The sequence below is a fragment of the Anser brachyrhynchus genome (genome assembly GCF_964034855.1).
Source record: "Anser brachyrhynchus genome assembly, contig: SCAFFOLD_267, whole genome shotgun sequence".
NCBI classification, from domain to species: domain Eukaryota; kingdom Metazoa; phylum Chordata; class Aves; order Anseriformes; family Anatidae; genus Anser; species Anser brachyrhynchus.
This window is the reverse complement of record NW_027663604.1, coordinates 148,560-166,944: the sequence shown is the minus strand read 5'-3', so window position 1 is coordinate 166,944 and position 18,385 is coordinate 148,560. Positions and strand designations below refer to the sequence as shown.

At 53.9% G+C, this 18,385-nt stretch overlaps 1 long non-coding RNA gene across 1 annotated transcript; it reads right to left on the bottom strand.

Annotated features, from left to right (window-relative positions):
• Positions 1–989: 989 nt before the first annotated feature.
• LOC308187178 lies at positions 990–4,032 on the bottom strand. Its single transcript, XR_013944501.1, has 2 exons — positions 1,247–4,032; positions 990–1,211 (listed from the first exon to the last, which is right to left on the bottom strand). It is a non-coding gene; the product is annotated as an uncharacterized lncRNA (long non-coding RNA).
• Positions 4,033–18,385: the final 14,353 nt, after the last annotated feature.

The following is an 18,385-nucleotide window of genomic DNA, read 5'->3' as shown; positions in this document are numbered from 1 at the left end:
TGGACTCACTGCACTGCATCCCCAGTGGTGCCAGTGCACTCTCTGGACTCCTGGCAACACATCCCCGGTGGTGCCAGTGCACTCTCTGGACTCACTGCACTGCATCCCCAGTGGTGCCAGAGCACTCTCTGGACTCACTGCAGTGCATCCCCAGTGGTGCTAGTGCACTCTCTGGACTCACTGCACTGCATCCCCAGTGGTGCCAGTGCACTCTCTGGACTCACTGCACTGCATCCCCAGTGGTGCCAGTGCACTCTCTGGACTCCCGGCACCGCATCCCCAGTGGTGCCAGTGCACTCTCTGGGCTCACTGCAGTGCATCCCCAGTGGTGCCAGTGCACTCTCTTGACTCACTGCACTGCATCCCCATTGGTGCCAGTGTACTCACTGGACTCACTGCACTGCATTCCCCAGTGGTGCTAGTGCACTCTGTGGACTCACTGCAGTGCATCCCCAGTGGTGCCAGTGCACTCTCTGGACTCACTGAAGTGCATTCTCAGTGGTTCCAGTGCAGTCTGTGGACTCACTGCACTGCATCCCCAGTGGTGCCAGTGCACTCTCTGGACTCCCGGCAACACATCCCCGGTGGTGCCAGTGCACTCTCTGGACTCACTGCACTGCATCCCCAGTGGTGCCAGAGCACTCTCTGGACTCACTGCAGTGCATCCCCAGTGGTGCTAGTGCACTCTCTGGACTCACTGCACTGCATCCCCAGTGGTGCCAGTGCACTCTCTGGACTCACTGCACTGCATCCCCAGTGGTGCCAGTGCACTCTCTGGACTCCCGGCACCGCATCCCCAGTGGTGCCAGTGCACTCTCTGGGCTCACTGCAGTGCATCCCCAGTGGTGCCAGTGCACTCTCTTGACTCACTGCACTGCATCCCCATTGGTGCCAGTGTACTCACTGGACTCACTGCACTGCATTCCCCAGTGGTGCTAGTGCACTCTCTGGACTTGTTGTCGACGGAGGGAAGACACAAACGCTCAATATGAGTGTTAAGTATGCTTCAGCTTTAATGGATAGCTCAATTGTCTTTTATCGTGTACAGGATAATTAGCTCATACATATTGCAAAAGCCAAGCTCCTTATTGGTAAGCGTCATCTACTGCCCTATCTGTTAGTTCCGCATTCTTCTATCCGCTAGTTCCCCTTTCTAATCTAACTATAACTCCCAGGGCAGTATGCCCTCTACTATCATTGTTTCTAATTGCCTGGGATTTCTCACAAGAGTTCCCAGACAAGCTGCCTGGGATTTCTCACAAGAGTTCCCAGACAAGCCTTGCGTACGTGCCTTTGCTCTTGTTTTTCTAGACCAGCTGGGTGCGGTAATCCGCCATTTCCTTATCTTGCAGCTGCATGATATCAATGTGATTACGCGCAGCGAGCCAGTCCTCAACAATTCCCCCGTTTTTATTTTGAACCAAAAGCTTTCTATAGATTTTTCTATCAATCACCGCACACACTGCAATAAGCAAGGTACAATAAGCAACAGGGTCAAAAATCTCATGCAGAACTACGATTGTAAAGTAGTGTGCCTACTAGAATCTACATCAGTCAACAAGCCACTAAGCGCTAGGAATGTTGCTTCGCAGCGATACTGCTTCTTACTCGCACAGCACAATCACACAATCACACAATCACGCAGAGAGGCCTCTTGCACTTCTCATTCATACCACAAGACAATATCACTGAAAATAATTTGTGTGCAGCTTCAGGAGGTCCTTGTCTGCTCCCGTGGTGAGCGGCTGAGAGTGGAGACCCCTCCGAGGAAAAAATGCTCGGGGTGCACCTAGGGGCGTCCGTTCCACAGTCGATCCCACAGCCGAGCAGAGCGGCTCCTGGCGCAAGGAAGGATGCTATTATAGTTTGTATAATGACAGCAAAGAGATGCATTGCAATAAGGAGCACGTGTGGCATTGACCCCTTTTTTTTTTTTTTTTTTTTTTTTTTTTTTTTTTTTTTTTTTTCTTTTTCGAGCAATTACACCTTACACATGCTATTACTGTTGCTAGAAAAACCCTACTAGTTAACTGCTCGAGCCTTTTTATTAGGCAACTAAATACTACTCGCGCCGCTACTATAATTAGGACAATTATTAGCAGTAAGCGTAGCCCTTCTTTTATCAGACCCAATATCCAACCCCCCATGTTCCCAAACCAATTTGCAAACAGTCTATCAAGCCAATTATCTTGGACCACTATCTTCTTGGTGTGGTCTCTCAGCCATTTCAGTTGCTCGTGGATTGACTCGCCATGGTCCGAGAGATTAAAACAGCACATTCCTTCGAGCTCTTCACACCCGTGGCCCTGTGCCAGCAGTAGAAAATCAATCGCCGCTCTGTTCTGTAACACAGCGTGTCGCAAGCTGTCCAGGTCCTGGGCCATTTCTGTGAGCATCTGCGTAGTCACATTTAATGTTTTCACCACTGTACTTCAAATCTACATTTTACAAAGTGACCAGCAAGTGTGCCACATTAACTGACCAACCTCTGAGATTTTACCTTTCATACCAGTGTCTTCTTGGGCTCTTTTAATTAAACACGTTTCTCATTCAAGTGAATTGAAATGCTTCAGTTGGTTTTATTCTCAGGAGCCTCATAAAAAACAAAGATATTGCACCCTCTTTGTTCAGTCATTCAATGTTCGTCTCTTTCACAGCAAATAATTACTTCATTGAAGTTAAAACTTCCAAACATAACTTACTAATAGTCTCCAATTTCAGCTCAGATCACTCGTTGAAAATACTCTGCTAAATACAGATAACTTACAATAACTTTAACAGTTAATTGTCCATAACAAACACCATGGTTTTTCTCCAGACCAATGTTCAAATTTTAAGACCACCCTTTAATATTTCTATGTACAGGTGAAAAACAGTCTTCAATTTTCTAGTCTTGTTTAATATAAAAGTTGGAAGGGACATTCAAGTTTCAAGTCTCCACACTGAACTTAAAAAAAAAAAAAAATCATGTGGAGGTAAACAAACCAAGTTGTATACTCCAGGAGGTAGAGGCCTTCAATTTGTGTTCATATATACATATGCACAGAATTCAGTGTTCCAACAGAAAAAGAATTAGCCAAAAAGTAATAAAAGTTATTTACTACTGTGACATTTCAAGACTTCCACAGCTTTGCCTAAAGACACAAACACAATTAACATAATTCCCTATGTGCTTTTTTTTTTTTTTTTTTTTTTTTTTTTTTTTTTTCTTTCCTTTTTTTTTTTTTTCTCTCAACTGTCCAGTGCAGGAAAAAATTCTCACAAAATTTCACAGACCTAAAATGTGCAAGCTAGTTTCTCTCTCTCCCTTTTTTTTTTTTTTTTTTTTTTTTTTTTTTTTTTTTTTCAAATGTCACATTTGCTTGTTTTACAGCCCAACAAGCTAGTTTCCCTAGACTAGCCATAGCATGAGCCACAGCCACTCCAGGCACAAGTGCCGCTGAAAAGAACCTTTCAGCAGGACCCCAGAGTTCGACCTGGTTATCGCAGTCACTCCCCAAAGTTTTTGAGACTGCGTCTCGTCCGTCGTTTCCATTGTTGAGTAATGTTTCGCAATTCTTGACTGTGTAGGTCAGGGGCAAACAAAGTCAAGCGTCCCAAATAGCATGGCCCCCCGTGCGCATTTGCTGGGATTCCCTGCCAGGCTCGATCTCCACAGATCAGGAATATACCAGGTGGTAAGGCCTTAGCAGTTTGCCTTGGCCATGTGCTTGACTTGTTCCCGTATGCCCCCATGGTGGTGTTGGTGGTGTCGTTGTACCCGCAATAGCTGCTATTAGCTTCGAACCCCCTTGTGTGAGAGGTCACATTAGTCCATTGAGTCATATTTTGTTTTCCTTTATTCCACATAAAGCACGTCTGTGTCCAGTTATTACTGGTGTTCCCTACCGCCACTGATCCCAACAAATCCAGTTCCTGGGGATCCCATGGCAAGCTCGTGTTCAGAGCCACTAGCGCCGCCACAACGGCGTCGGAGAGGTTGGACGAAAGATCGAACAAATCAGTACTTGCGGAATATGGTGCTAACAGTTGTTTCAGCTCCTCCTTGTTCCCTATTGGGACCCCGAACAAACAGGTGCGGAAGGGATCAGTCGCTTTGGCAAGAGACAGGCAGAATTGAGCCAATCGAGTTCCCTTCGGTATATGTAGCGGAGGGAACATGGCTGATACCATAATTTGTATCTCCCCAGTAAAGTCCTTATCAATAAGTCCTGTTAACACTAAAGCCCCATTTAATGTCGCCGATGACCTTCCAATCAGAAGTGCTCCAACAGGCTCATTATTAATTTTTACAGGTCCCATAACGCCTGTTTTCACCCCAACAGGCTTATTGTCCATCAAAGTCACATTTACTGCGGTTGCCAAGTCCAATCCCCAGGCTCCCTCTGGTGGCTGGTTGGAGGTGAAAGGATTCGTCTCGGTTGGAGTCTCCGCAGCTGCCGCCGCTGTTGAGGGGAAAGCCGCTTTTTGTGTCATCGCGGGGCGGCGGTTCCCGCTGGTCTTCCCGTTTCCCTGGGTCTTCCGCCGGCAAGCGGTTTCATTATGCGTATCAGATCGGCAAGAGGGACACCACACATTAGCCGTCCCACATTGCCTCTTTATATGACCCGCGATGCCACACCGATAGCAGCGTAGTGCAGGTCTTCTCGACGAGTGAGGTCCTTTTCCACTTTGCAGGGGGGCAAGGGCGGCGAATACCTGCGACTGACTAGCCTGCAGTCCCTGAGTAATACTTTCCCCTACCTTTCGAATAGCGTCAACCAATAGCGCTTGCGAGCCTATCGGTATCCGCGACAATCGATCAAGAGCCTCTTCTATAGTCCAGGTACTGGGCAGCGTATTTAGAACATTTCGAGAGGTTTGATTACAATTTTGAAGGGCGCATTGTTTAAGAATAGGGCCTTTGAGATATTCGGGTAACCCAGCTACCTGTATAGCTGCGGCAACCCTATCAATAAATGTTCCAAACGCTTCGTCTCGCCCTTGCTTGATGGACATATAGGAGGGCATTCCTCCAGGCTCCCTAATTTGGTCCAGTGCTCTCCTAGCTAGCGTCATGGTCGCTTTTGCCTTATCCGGCCCCATTAGGGCCTGGGCCTCCAAGCGATTGTATGCACCGACCCCCAAAAGCTCCTCCAGCGTGACCCCGTATAATGGATCTCCGGGCTGACGCTGCACCGCGACTGCCTCCTGACAAGCTGAATGCCAATGGGCATTAAACAGCAGGATCTGATGCTGCGTCAGTATTAGTTTCATGATATTACGAATATCGCCGGGGAGCAACACGTTAGTGGACCACAGATAGTCTAACATCTGTTTCGTTGGCTCCCCACGTATTCCTGACTCATTTACCGTGGCACGCAATTGGGTCAGTATTTTCCAGTCCAGATTTGTCATAGTAACAGTTATCTGGCCCTGGGCGTCTGGTGGAGAGTACACCACGGGGAAGGCGCCTACAAGCTCTGTCGCTGCCCCCACATCACCTTCACGTAACGCCTCCCCTGCTATTTTCGCCCAGAGTCCTGCTCTCTCCGACCCCCCTGATTCGAGTCGCATATCTTTCAAAAATGGATTCTTATTTCTCCCCTCGCCTGCCGCCTCTCCCTCGGGAGTTTCCAGGGGTAGAGGAGGTGCACTGGGTCGTGCCCCCTCTCCCCATCCCCCGGGTGCCTTCATGGTGAATTGTTGGACCGACGGAGGGAGGGGGTACGGATTGGCCTCTTCATCCGCCCTCAACGTTTTGCCCAGCCGCTCTGTTGCAGCGGCTGCTACTTTCTGTTCTACCCGATGTATTGTTAAAGCATTCGTAACAGCCCGCCACGGTTTTGCCAGCTTCTTAGCCGTCTTATTCTCACTAATCATTTCCTCAAACAATATATCACCAAACTTACGCCACTCATCCTCCTCAAACAATGTGTCAGGGTTAATAAAGCAGCCCTTCGCCACCCCATAGGCCACTAACCCCTGTAATTCTTTATGACAATCTATATCTGGCGTCTTACGCTTTTCTAAAAAGCACTTAAGTAAATTAATTGCCGCTTGTTTCTCCATGCTTACTCACGGTGCCGTTGCCCCCGTGCAAAGCGTGTCTTACGCTTTTCTAAAAAGCACTTAAGTAAATCTATTGCCGCTTGTTTCTCCATGCTTACTCACGGTGCCGTTGCCCCCGTACAAAGCTTCCGTTCGCGGCGTTCCGGCGGGACCCGCTATGGGTTCGTCCCGGGCGCTCTTCCCGAGTCGTCTTCTGCTCGCCCCAATCTTATGTTCCGCGGATTCCGGGTTACGTAGTCAGAACCGGCTTTCCCCTTGTACTCCGTCGCCTAATACCGGCTTACTCGTTTCGGGTCCTCGTCCAGCAAGGGTCCCTGTTCGGGCGCCATTTGTTGTCGACGGAGGGAAGACACAAACGCTCAATATGAGTGTTAAGTATGCTTCAGCTTTAATGGATAGCTCAATTGTCTTTTATCGTGTACAGGATAATTAGCTCATACATATTGCAAAAGCCAAGCTCCTTATTGGTAAGCGTCATCTACTGCCCTATCTGTTAGTTCCGCATTCTTCTATCCGCTAGTTCCCCTTTCTAATCTAACTATAACTCCCAGGGCAGTATGCCCTCTACTATCATTGTTTCTAATTGCCTGGGATTTCTCACAAGAGTTCCCAGACAAGCTGCCTGGGATTTCTCACAAGAGTTCCCAGACAAGCCTTGCGTACGTGCCTTTGCTCTTGTTTTTCTAGACCAGCTGGGTGCGGTAATCCGCCATTTCCTTATCTTGCAGCTGCATGATATCAATGTGATTACGCGCAGCGAGCCAGTCCTCAACATGGACTCACTGCAGTGCATCCCCAGTGGTGCCAGTGCACTCTCTGGACTCACTGAAGTGCATTCTCAGTGGTTCCAGTGCACTCTGTGGACTCACTGCAGTGCATCCCCAGTGGTGCCAGTGCGCTCTCTGGACTCACTGCAGTGCATCCCCAGTGGTGCCAGTGCACTCTCTCGAGTCACTGCACTGCATCCCCAGTGCTGCCAGTGCACTCTCTGGACTCACTGCACTGCATCCCCAGTGGTGCCAGTGCACTCTCTGGACTCACAGCAGTGCATCCCCAGTGGTGCCAGTGCACTCTCTGGACTCACTGCACTGCATCCCCAGTGGTGCCACTGCACTCTCTGGACTCACTGCAGTGCATCCCCAGTGGTGCCAGTGCACTCTCTGGACTCACTGCAGTGCATCTCCACTGCTGCCAGTGCACTCTCTGGACTCACAGCAGTGCATCCCCAGTGGTGCCAGTGCACTCTCTGGACTCACTGCACTGCATCCCCAGTGGTGCCAATGCACTCTCTGGACTCACTGCACTGCATCCCCAGTGGTGCCAGTGCACTCTCTGGACTCACTGCACTGCATCCCAAGTGGTGCCAGTGCACTCTCTGGACTCACTGCAGTGCATCCCCAGTGGTGCCAGTGCACTCTCTCGAATCACTGCACTACATCCCCAGTGGTGCCAGTGCGCTCACTGGACTCACTGTACTGCATCATCAGTGGTGCCAGTGCACTCTCTGGAGTGACTGCAGTGCATCCCCAGTGGTGCCAGTGCACTCTCTGGACTCACTGTACTGCATTCCCAGTGGTGCTAGTGCACTCTCTGGACTCACTGCAGTGCATCCCCAGTGGTGCCAGTGCACTCTTTGGACTCACTGAAGTGCATTCTCAGTGGTGCCAGTGCACTCTCTGGACTCACTGCACTGCATCCCCAGTGGTGGCAGTGCACTCTCTGGACTCACTGAAGTGCATTCTCAGTGGTGCCAGTGCACTCTCTGGACTCACTGCACTGCATCCCCAGTGGTGCCAGTACACTCACTGGACTCACTGCACTGCATCCCCAGTGGTGCCAGTGCACTCTCTGGACTCACTGCACTGCATCCCCAGTGGTGCCAGTGCACTCTCTGGACTCACTGCAGTGCATCCCCAGTGGTGCCAGTGCAATCTCTGGACTCACTGCACTGCATCCCCAGTGGTGCCAGTGCAATCTCTGGACTCACTGCACTGCATCCCCAGTGGTGCCAGTGCACACTCTGGACTCACTGCACTGCATCCCCAGTGGTGCCAGTTCACTCTCTGGACTCACTGCACTGCAACCCCAGTGTTGCCAGTGCACTCTCTGGACTCACTGCACTGCATCCCCAGTATTGCCAGTGCACTCTCTGGACTCACTGCACTGCATCCCCAGTGGTGCCAGTGCACTCTCTGGACTCACTTCAGTGCATCCCCAGTGGTGCCAGAGCACTCTCTGGACTCACTGCACTGCATCCCCAGTGGTGCCAGTGCACTCTCTGGACTCACTGCACTGCAGCCCCAGTGGTGCCAGTGCACTCTCTGGACTCACTGCACTGCATCCCCAGTATTGCCAGTGCACTCTCTGGACTCACTGCACTGCATCCCCAGTGCTGCCAGTGCACTCTCTGGACTCACTGCACTGCATCCCCAGTGGTGCCACTGCACTCTCTGGACTCACTGAACTGCATGTCCAGTGCTGCCAGTGCACTCTCTGGACTCACTGCACTGCATCCCCAGTGGTGCCAATGCACTCACTGGACTCACTGCAGTGCATTCCCTCTGGTGCCAGTGCACTCTCTGGACTCACTGCACTGCATCCCCAGTGGTGCCAGTGCACTCTCTGGACTCACTGCAGTGCATCCCCAGTGGTGCCAGTGCACTCTCTGGACTCACTGCAGTGCATCACCAGTGGTGCCAGTGCACTCTCTGGACTCACTGCAGTGCATCCCCAGTGGTGCCAGTGCACTCTCTGGACTCACTGCACTGCATCCCCAGTGGTGCCAGTGCACTCTCTGGACTCACTGCACTGCATCCCCAGTGGTGCCAGAGCACTCTCTGGACTCACTGCACTGCATCCTCTGTGCTGCCAGTGCACTCTCTGGACTCACTGCACTGCATCCCCAGTGGTGCCAATGCACTCTCTGGACTCACTGTACTGCATCCCCAGTGGAGCGCGTGCACTCTCTGGACTCACTGAAGTGCATCCCCAGTGGTGCCAGTGCACTCTCTGGACTCACTGCACTGCATCCCCAGTGGTGCTAGTGCACTCTGTGGACTCACTGCACTGCATCCCCAGTGGTGCCAGTGCACTCTCTGGACTCACTGAAGGGCATCCTCAGTGGTGGCAGTGCACTCTCTGGACTCACTGCAGTGCATCCCCAATGGTGCCAGTACACTCTCTGGACTCACTGCACTGCATCCCCAGTGGTGCCAGTGCACTCTCTGGACTCACTGCACTGCATCCCCAGTGGTGCCAGTGCACTCTCTGGACTCACTGCACTGCATCCCCAGTGGTGCCAGAGCACTCTCTGGACTCACTGCAGTGCATCCCCAGTGGTGCCAGTGCACTCTCTGGACTCACTGCACTGCATCCCCAGTGGTGACAGTGCACTCTCTGGACTCACTGCAGTGCATCCCCAGTGGTGCCAGTGCACTCTCTGGACTCACTGCAGTGCATCCCCAGTGGTGCCACTGCACTCTCTGGACTCACTGCAGTGCATCCCCAGTGGTGCCAGTGCACTCTCTGGACTCCCGGTACCGCATCCCCAGTGGTGCCAGTGCACTCTCTGGACTCACTGCAGTGCATCCCCTTGGTGCCAGTGTGTTGAGGACTGGCTCGCTGCGCGTGGTCACATTGATCTCGTGCAGCTGCAGGGTGGGGAGGTGGCGGATTGCCGCACCCAGCTGGTCTAGAGGAGCAAGAGCAAAGGCACGTACGCAAGGCTTGTCCGGGAACTCTTGCGAGAAATCCCAGGCAGTTAGAACCAATGACAGTAGAGGGCATACTGCCCTTGGAGTTATAGTTAGACTAGAAAAGGGAACTAGCGGCTAAAAGAATGCGGAACTAACCGGTAGGGCAGGAGATTACGCTAACCAATAAGGAGCTTGGCTTTTGCAATATGTATGAGCTAATTATCCTGTACACGATAAAAGAAAATTGAGCTATCCATTAAAGCTGAAGCATACTTAACACTCATATTGAGCGTTTGTGTCTTCCCTCCGTCGACAACAAATGGCGCCCGAACAGGGACCCTTGCTGGACGAGGACCCGAAACGAGTAAGCCGGTCTTAGGTGACGGAGAAAAAGGGAAAGCCGGTTCTGACTACGTAACCCGGATTCCGCGGAACACAAGATTGGGGCGAGCAGAAGACGACTCGGGAAGAGCGCCCGGGACGAACCCATAGTGGGTCCCGCCGGAACGCCGCGAACAGAAGCTTTACACGGGGGCAACGGCACCGTAAGTAAGAATGGAGAAACAAGCGGCAGTTGATTTACTTAAGTGCTTTTTAGAAAAGCGTAAGACACCAGATATAGATTGTTATAAAGAGTTACCGGGGTTTCAAGAGTTGTGAAACATTACTCAACAATGGAGACGCCGGACGAGACGCAGTCTAAAAACTTTGGGGAGTGACTGTGATGACCAGGTCGAACTCTGGGGTCCTGCCGAAAGATTCTTTTCGGCGGCACTTGTGCCTGGAGTGGCGGTAGCCCATGCTATGGCTAGCCTTGGGAAACTAGCTTGTTGGACTGTAAAACAAGCAAATGTGACTACGCAGATACTCACAGAAATGGCCCAGGACCTGGATAGCCTGCGACACGCTGTATTACAGAACAGAGCGGCGATTGATTTTCTACTGCTGGCACAGGGCCACGGGTGTGAAGAGCTCGAAGGAATGTGCTGTTTTAATCTCTCGGACCATGGCGAGTCAATCCACGAGCAGCTGAAATGGCTGAGAGACCACACCAAGAAGATAGTGGTCCAGAATAATTGGCTTGATGAACTATTTGCGAGTTGGTTTGGGAACATGGGAGGCTGGATATTGGGTCTCATAAAAGAAGGGCTACGCTTACTGCTAATAATCGCACTAATCATAGTAGCGGCGCGAGTAATATTTAGTTGTCTAACAAAAAGACTCGAGCAACTAACTAATAAGGTTTTTCTAGCACAAAATAAAAACGGGGGAATTGTTGAGGACTGGCTCGCTGCGCGTGGTCACATTGATCTCGTGCAGCTGCAGGGTGGGGAGGTGGCGGATTGCCGCACCCAGCTGGTCTAGAGGAGCAAGAGCAAAGGCACGTACGCAAGGCTTGTCCGGGAACTCTTGCGAGAAATCCCAGGCAGTTAGAACCAATGACAGTAGAGGGCATACTGCCCTTGGAGTTATAGTTAGACTAGAAAAGGGAACTAGCGGCTAAAAGAATGCGGAACTAACCGGTAGGGCAGGAGATTACGCTAACCAATAAGGAGCTTGGCTTTTGCAATATGTATGAGCTAATTATCCTGTACACGATAAAAGACAATTGAGCTATCCATTAAAGCTGAAGCATACTTAACACTCATATTGAGCGTTTGTGTCTTCCCTCCGTCGACAACACCAGTGCACTCTCTGGACTCACTGCACTGCATCCCCAGTGGTGCCAGTGCACTCTCTGGACTCACTGCACTGCATCCCCAGTGGTGCCAGCGCACTCTCTGGACTCACTGCACTGCATCCCCAGTGGTGCCAGTGCACTCTCTGGACTCACTGCAGTGCATCCCCAGTGGTGCCAGTGCACTCTCTGGACTCACTGCACTGCATCCCCAGTGGTACCAGTGCACTCTGTGGACTCACTGCAGTGCATCCCCAGTGGTGCCAGTGCACTCTCTGGACTCACTGCACTGCATCCCCAGTGGTGCCAATGCACTCTCTGGACTCACTGCACTGCATCCCCAGTGGTGCCAGTGCACTCTCTGGACTCACTGAAGTGCATCCCCAGTGGTGCCAGTGCACTCTCTAGAGTCACTGCACTGCATCCCCAGTGGTGCTAGTGCCTTCTGTGGACTCACTGCAGTGCATCCCCAGTGGTGCCAGTGCACTCTCTGGACTCACTGAAGGGCATTCTCAGTGGTGCCAGTGCACTCTCTGGACTCACTGCAGTGCATCCCCAGTGGTGCCAGTACACTCACTGGACTGACTGCACTGCATCCCCAGTGGTGCCAGTGCACTCTCTGGACTCACCGCACCGCATCCCCAGTGGTGCCAGTGCACTCTCTGGAGTAACTGCAGTGCATCACCAGTGGTGCCAGTGCACTCTCTGGACTCACTGCACTGCATCCCAGTGGTGCCAGTGCACTCTCTGGACTCACTGCACTGCATCCCCAGTGGTGCCAGAGAACTCTCTGGACTCACTGCACTGCATCCCCAGTGGTGCCAGTGCACTCTCTGGACTCACTGCACTGCATCCCCAGTGGTGCCAGTGCACTCTCTGGACTCCCGGCAACGCATCCCCAGTGGTGCCAGTGCACTCTCTGGGCTCACTGCAGTGCATCCCCAGTGGTGCCAGTGCACTCTCTTGACTCACTGCACTGCATCCCCAGTGGTGCCAGTGCACTCACTGGATTCACTGCACTGCATTCCCAGTGGTGCTAGTTCACTCTCTGGACTCACTGCAGTGCATCCCCAGTGGTGCCAGTGCACTCTCTGGACTCACTGAAGTGCATTCTCAGTGGTGCCAGTGCACTCTGTGGACTCACTGCAGTGCATCCCCAGTGGTGCCAGTGCGCTCTCTGGACTCACTGCAGTGCATCCCCAGTGGTGCCAGTGCACTCTCTGGACTCACTGCAGTGCATCCCCACTGGTGCCAGTGCACTCACTGGATTCACTGCACTACATTCCCAGTGGTGCTAGTTCACTCTCTGGACTCACTGCAGTGCATCCCCTGTGGTGCTAGTGCACTCTTTGGACTCACTGAAGTGCATTCTCAGTGGTGACAGTGCACTCTCTGGACTCACTGCAGTGCATCCCCAGTGGTGCCAGTACACTCTCTGGACTCACTGCACTGCATCCCCAGTGGTGCTAGTGCACTCTGTGGACTCAATGCAGTGCATCCCCAGTGGTGCCAGTGCACTCTCTGGACTCACTGAAGGGCATTCTCAGTGGTGCCAGTGCACTCTCTGGACTCACTGCAGTGCATCACCAGTGGTGCCAGTGCACTCTCTGGACTCACTGCACCGCATCCCCAGTGGTGCCAGTGCACTCTCTGGAGTAACTGCAGTGCATCACCAGTGGTGCCAGTGCACTCTCTGGACTCACTGCAGTGCATCCCCAGTGGTGCCAGTGCACTCTCTGGACTCACTGCACTGCATCCCCAGTGGTGCCAGAGTACTCTCTGGACTCACTGCACTGCATCCCCAGTGCTGCCTGTGCACTCTCTGGACTCACTGCACTGCATCCCCAGTGGTGCCACTGCACTCTCTGGACTCACTGCACTGCATCCCCAGTGGTGCCAGTGCACTCCCTGCACTCACTGCACTGCATCCCCAGTGGTGCCAGTGCACTCACTGGACTCACTGCAGTGCATTCCCTCTGGTGCCAGTGCACTCTCTGGACTCACTGCAGTGCATCCCCAGTGGTGCCAGTGCACTCTCTTGACTCACTGCAGTGCATCGCCAGTGGTGCCAGTGCACTCTCTGGACTCACTGCACTGCATCCCCAGTGGTGCCAGTGCACTCTCTGGACTCACTGAAGTGCATCCCCCGTGGTGCCAGTGCGATCTCTGGACTCACTGCACTGCATTCCCAGTGGTGCCAGTGCACACTCTGGACTCACTGCACTGCATACCCAGTGGTGCCAGAGCACTCTCTGGACTCACTGCACTGCATCCCCAGTGGAGCCAGTGCACTCTCTGGACTCACTGCACTGCATCCCCAGTGGTGCCAGTGCACTCTGTGGACTCACTGCAGTGCATCCCCAGTGGAGCCCGTGCACTCTCTGGACTCACTGAAGTGCATCCCCAGTGGTGCCAGTGCACTCTCTGGACTCACTGCACTGCATCCCCAGTGGTGCCAGTGCACTCTCTGGACTCACTGCAGTGCATCCCCAGTGGTGCCAGTGCACTCTCTGGACTCACTGAAGTTCATTCTCAGTGGTGCCAGTGCACTCTCTGGACTCACTGCAGTGCATCCCCAGTGGTGCCAGTACACTCACTGGACTGACTGCACTGCATCCCCAGTGGTGCTAGTGCAGTCTCTGCACTCACTGCACTGCATCGCCAGTGGTGCCAGAGCACTCTCTGGACTCACTGCAGTGCATCCCCAGTGGTGCCAGTGCACTCTCTGGACTCACTGTACTGCATCCCCAGTGGTGCCAGTGCACTCTGTGGACTCACTGCTGTGCATCCCCATTGGTGCCAGTGCACTCTCTGGACTCACTGCACTGCATCCCCAGTGGTGCCAGTGCACTCTCTGGACTCACTGCACTGCATCCCCAGTGGTGCAAGTGCACTCTCTGGACTCACTGCAGTGCATCCCAAGTGGTGCCAATGCACTCTCTGGACTCACTGCAGTGCATCCCCAGTGGTGCCAGTACACTCACTGGACTTACTGCACTGCATCCCCAGTGGTGCCAGTGCAGTCTCTGCACTCACTGAAGTGCATCCCCAGTGGTGCCAGTGAACTCTCTGGACTCACTGCAGTGCGTCCCCAGTGGTGCCAGTGCACTCTCTGGACTCACTGCACTGCATCCCCAGTGGTGCCAGTGCACTCTCTGGAGTAACTGCACTGCATCCCCAGTGGTGCCAGTGCACTTTCTGGACTCACTGCACTGCATCTCCAATGGTGCCAGTGCACTCTCTGGACTCACTGCACTGCATCCCCAGTGGAGCCAGTGCACTCTCTGGACTCACTGAAGTGCATCCCCATTGGTGCCAGTGCACTCTCTGGACTCACTGCACTGCATCCCCAGTGGTGCCAGAGTACTCTCTGGACTCACTGCACTGCATCCCCAGTGCTGCCTGTGCACTCTCTGGACTCACTGCACTGCATCCCCAGTGGTGCCACTGCACTCTCTGGACTCACTGCACTGCATCCCCAGTGGTGCCAGTGCACTCCCTGCACTCACTGCACTGCATCCCCAGTGGTGCCAGTGCACTCACTGGACTCACTGCAGTGCATTCCCTCTGGTGCCAGTGCACTCTCTGGACTCACTGCAGTGCATCCCCAGTGGTGCCAGTGCACTCTCTTGACTCACTGCAGTGCATCGCCAGTGGTGCCAGTGCACTCTCTGGACTCACTGCACTGCATCCCCAGTGGTGCCAGTGCACTCTCTGGACTCACTGAAGTGCATCCCCCGTGGTGCCAGTGCGATCTCTGGACTCACTGCACTGCATTCCCAGTGGTGCCAGTGCACACTCTGGACTCACTGCACTGCATACCCAGTGGTGCCAGAGCACTCTCTGGACTCACTGCACTGCACCCCCAGTGGAGCCAGTGCACTCTCTGGACTCACTGCACTGCATCCCCAGTGGTGCCAGTGCACTCTGTGGACTCACTGCAGTGCATCCCCAGTGGAGCCCGTGCACTCTCTGGACTCACTGAAGTGCATCCCCAGTGGTGCCAGTGCACTCTCTGGACTCACTGCACTGCATCCCCAGTGGTGCCAGTGCACTCTCTGGACTCACTGCAGTGCATCCCCAGTGGTGCCAGTGCACTCTCTGGACTCACTGAAGTGCATTCTCAGTGGTGCCAGTGCACTCTCTGGACTCACTGCAGTGCATCCCCAGTGGTGCCAGTACACTCACTGGACTGACTGCACTGCATCCCCAGTGGTGCTAGTGCAGTCTCTGGACTCACTGCACTGCATCCCCAGTGGTGCCAGTGCACTCTGTGGACTCACTGCTGTGCATCCCCATTGGTGCCAGTGCACTCTCTGGACTCACTGCACTGCATCCCCAGTGGTGCCAGTGCACTCTCTGGACTCACTGCACTGCATCCCCAGTGGTGCAAGTGCACTCTCTGGACTCACTGCAGTGCATCCCAAGTGGTGCCAATGCACTCTCTGGACTCACTGCAGTGCATCCCCAGTGGTGCCAGTACACTCACTGGACTTACTGCACTGCATCCCCAGTGGTGCCAGTGCAGTCTCTGCACTCACTGAAGTGCATCCCCAGTGGTGCCAGTGAACTCTCTGGACTCACTGCAGTGCGTCCCCAGTGGTGCCAGTGCACTCTCTGGACTCACTGCACTGCATCCCCAGTGGTGCCAGTGCACTCTCTGGACTCACTGCACTGCATCCCCAGTGGTGCCAGTGCACTTTCTGGACTCACTGCACTGCATCTCCAATGGTGCCAGTGCACTCTCTGGACTCACTGCACTGCATCCCCAGTGGAGCCAGTGCACTCTCTGGACTCACTGAAGTGCATCCCCATTGGTGCCAGTGCACTCTCTGGACTCACTGCACTGCATCCCCAGTGGTGCTAGTGCAGTCTCTGCACTCACTGCACTGCATCGCCAGTGGTGCCAGAGCACTCTCTGGACTCACTGCAGTGCATCCCCAGTGGTGCAAGTGCACTCTCTGGACTCACTGCAGTGCATCCCAAGTGGTGCCAATGCACTCTCTGGACTCACTGCAGTGCATCCCCAGTGGTGCCAGTACACTCACTGGACTTACTGCACTGCATCCCCAGTGGTGCCAGTGCAGTCTCTGCACTCACTGAAGTGCATCCCCAGTGGTGCCAGTGAACTCTCTGGACTCACTGCAGTGCGTCCCCAGTGGTGCCAGTGCACTCTCTGGACTCACTGCACTGCATCCCCAGTGGTGCCAGTGCACTCACTGGACTCACTATACTGCATCACCAGTGGTGCCAGTGCACTCTCTGGACTCACTGCACTGCATCCCCAGTGTTGCCAGTGCATTCACTGGACTCACTGTACTGCATCTCCAGTGGTGCCAGTGCACTCTCTGGACTCACTGCAGTGCATCCCCAGTGGTGCCAGTGCACTCTCTGGACTCACTGAAGTGCATTCTCAGTGGTGCCAGTGCACTCTGTGGACTCACTGCAGTGCATCCCCAGTGGTGCCAATGCGCTCTCTGGACTCACTGCAGTGCATCCCCAGTGGTGCCAGTGCACTCTCTGGACTCACTGCACTGCATCCCCAGTGCTGCCAGTGCACTCTGTGGACTCACTGCACTGCATCCCCAGTGGTGCCAGTGCACTCTCTGGACTCACTGCACTGCATCCCCAGTGGTGCCAGTGCACTCTCTGGACTCACTGCACTGCATCCCCAGTGGTGACAGTGCACTCTCTGGACTCACTGCACTGCATCCCCAGTGGTACCAGTGCACACTGTGGACTCACTGCAGTGCATCCCCAGTGCTGCCAGTGCACTCTCTGGACTCACTGCACTGCATCCCCAGTGGTGCCAATGCACTCTCTGGACTCACTGCACTGCATCCCCAGTGGTGCCAGTGCACTCTCTGGACTCACTGCACTGCATCCCAAGTGGTGCCAGTGCACTCTCTGGACTCACTGCACTGCATCCCCAGTGGTGCCAGTGCACTCTCTGGACGCACTGCACTGCATCCCCAGTGGTGCCAGTGCACTCTCTGGACTCACTGCACTGCATCCCAAGTGGTGCCAGTGCACTCTCTGGAGTCACTGCACTGCATCCCCAGTGGTGCCAGTGCACTCTCTGGAGTCACTGCACTACATCCCCAGTGGTGCCAGTGCACTCACTGGACTCACTGTACTGCATCATCAGTGGTGCCAGTGCACTCTCTGGACTCACTGCAGTGCATCCCCAGTGGTGCCAGTGCACTCTCTGGACTCACTGCACTGCATCCCCAGTGGTGCCAGTGCACTCTCTGGACTCACTGCACTGCATCCCCAGTGGTGCAAGTGCACTCTCTGGACTCACTGCAGTGCATCCCAAGTGGTGCCAATGCACTCTCTGGACTCACTGCAGTGCATCCCCAGTGGTGCCAGTACACTCACTGGACTCACTGCAGTGCATCCCCAGTGGTGCCAGTACACTCACTGGACTTACTGCACTGCATCCCCAGTGGTGCCAGTGCAGTCTCTGCACTCACTGAAGTGCATCCCCAGTGGTGCCAGTGAACTCTCTGGACTCACTGCAGTGCGTCCCCAGTGGTGCCAGTGCACTCTCTGGACTCACTGCACTGCATCCCCAGTGGTGCCAGTGCACTCACTGGACTCACTATACTGCATCACCAGTGGTGCCAGTGCACTCTCTGGACTCACTGCACTGCATCCCCAGTGTTGCCAGTGCATTCACTGGACTCACTGTACTGCATCTCCAGTGGTGCCAGTGCACTCTCTGGACTCACTGCAGTGCATCCCCAGTGGTGCCAGTGCACTCTCTGGACTCACTGCAGTGCATCCCCACTGGTGCCAGTGCACTCACTGGATTCACTGCACTACATTCCCAGTGGTGCTAGTTCACTCTCTGGACTCACTGCAGTGCATCCCCAGTGGTGCCAGTGCACTCTTTGGACTCACTGAAGTGCATTCTCAGTGGTGCCAGTCCACTCTCTGGACTCACTGCACTGCATCC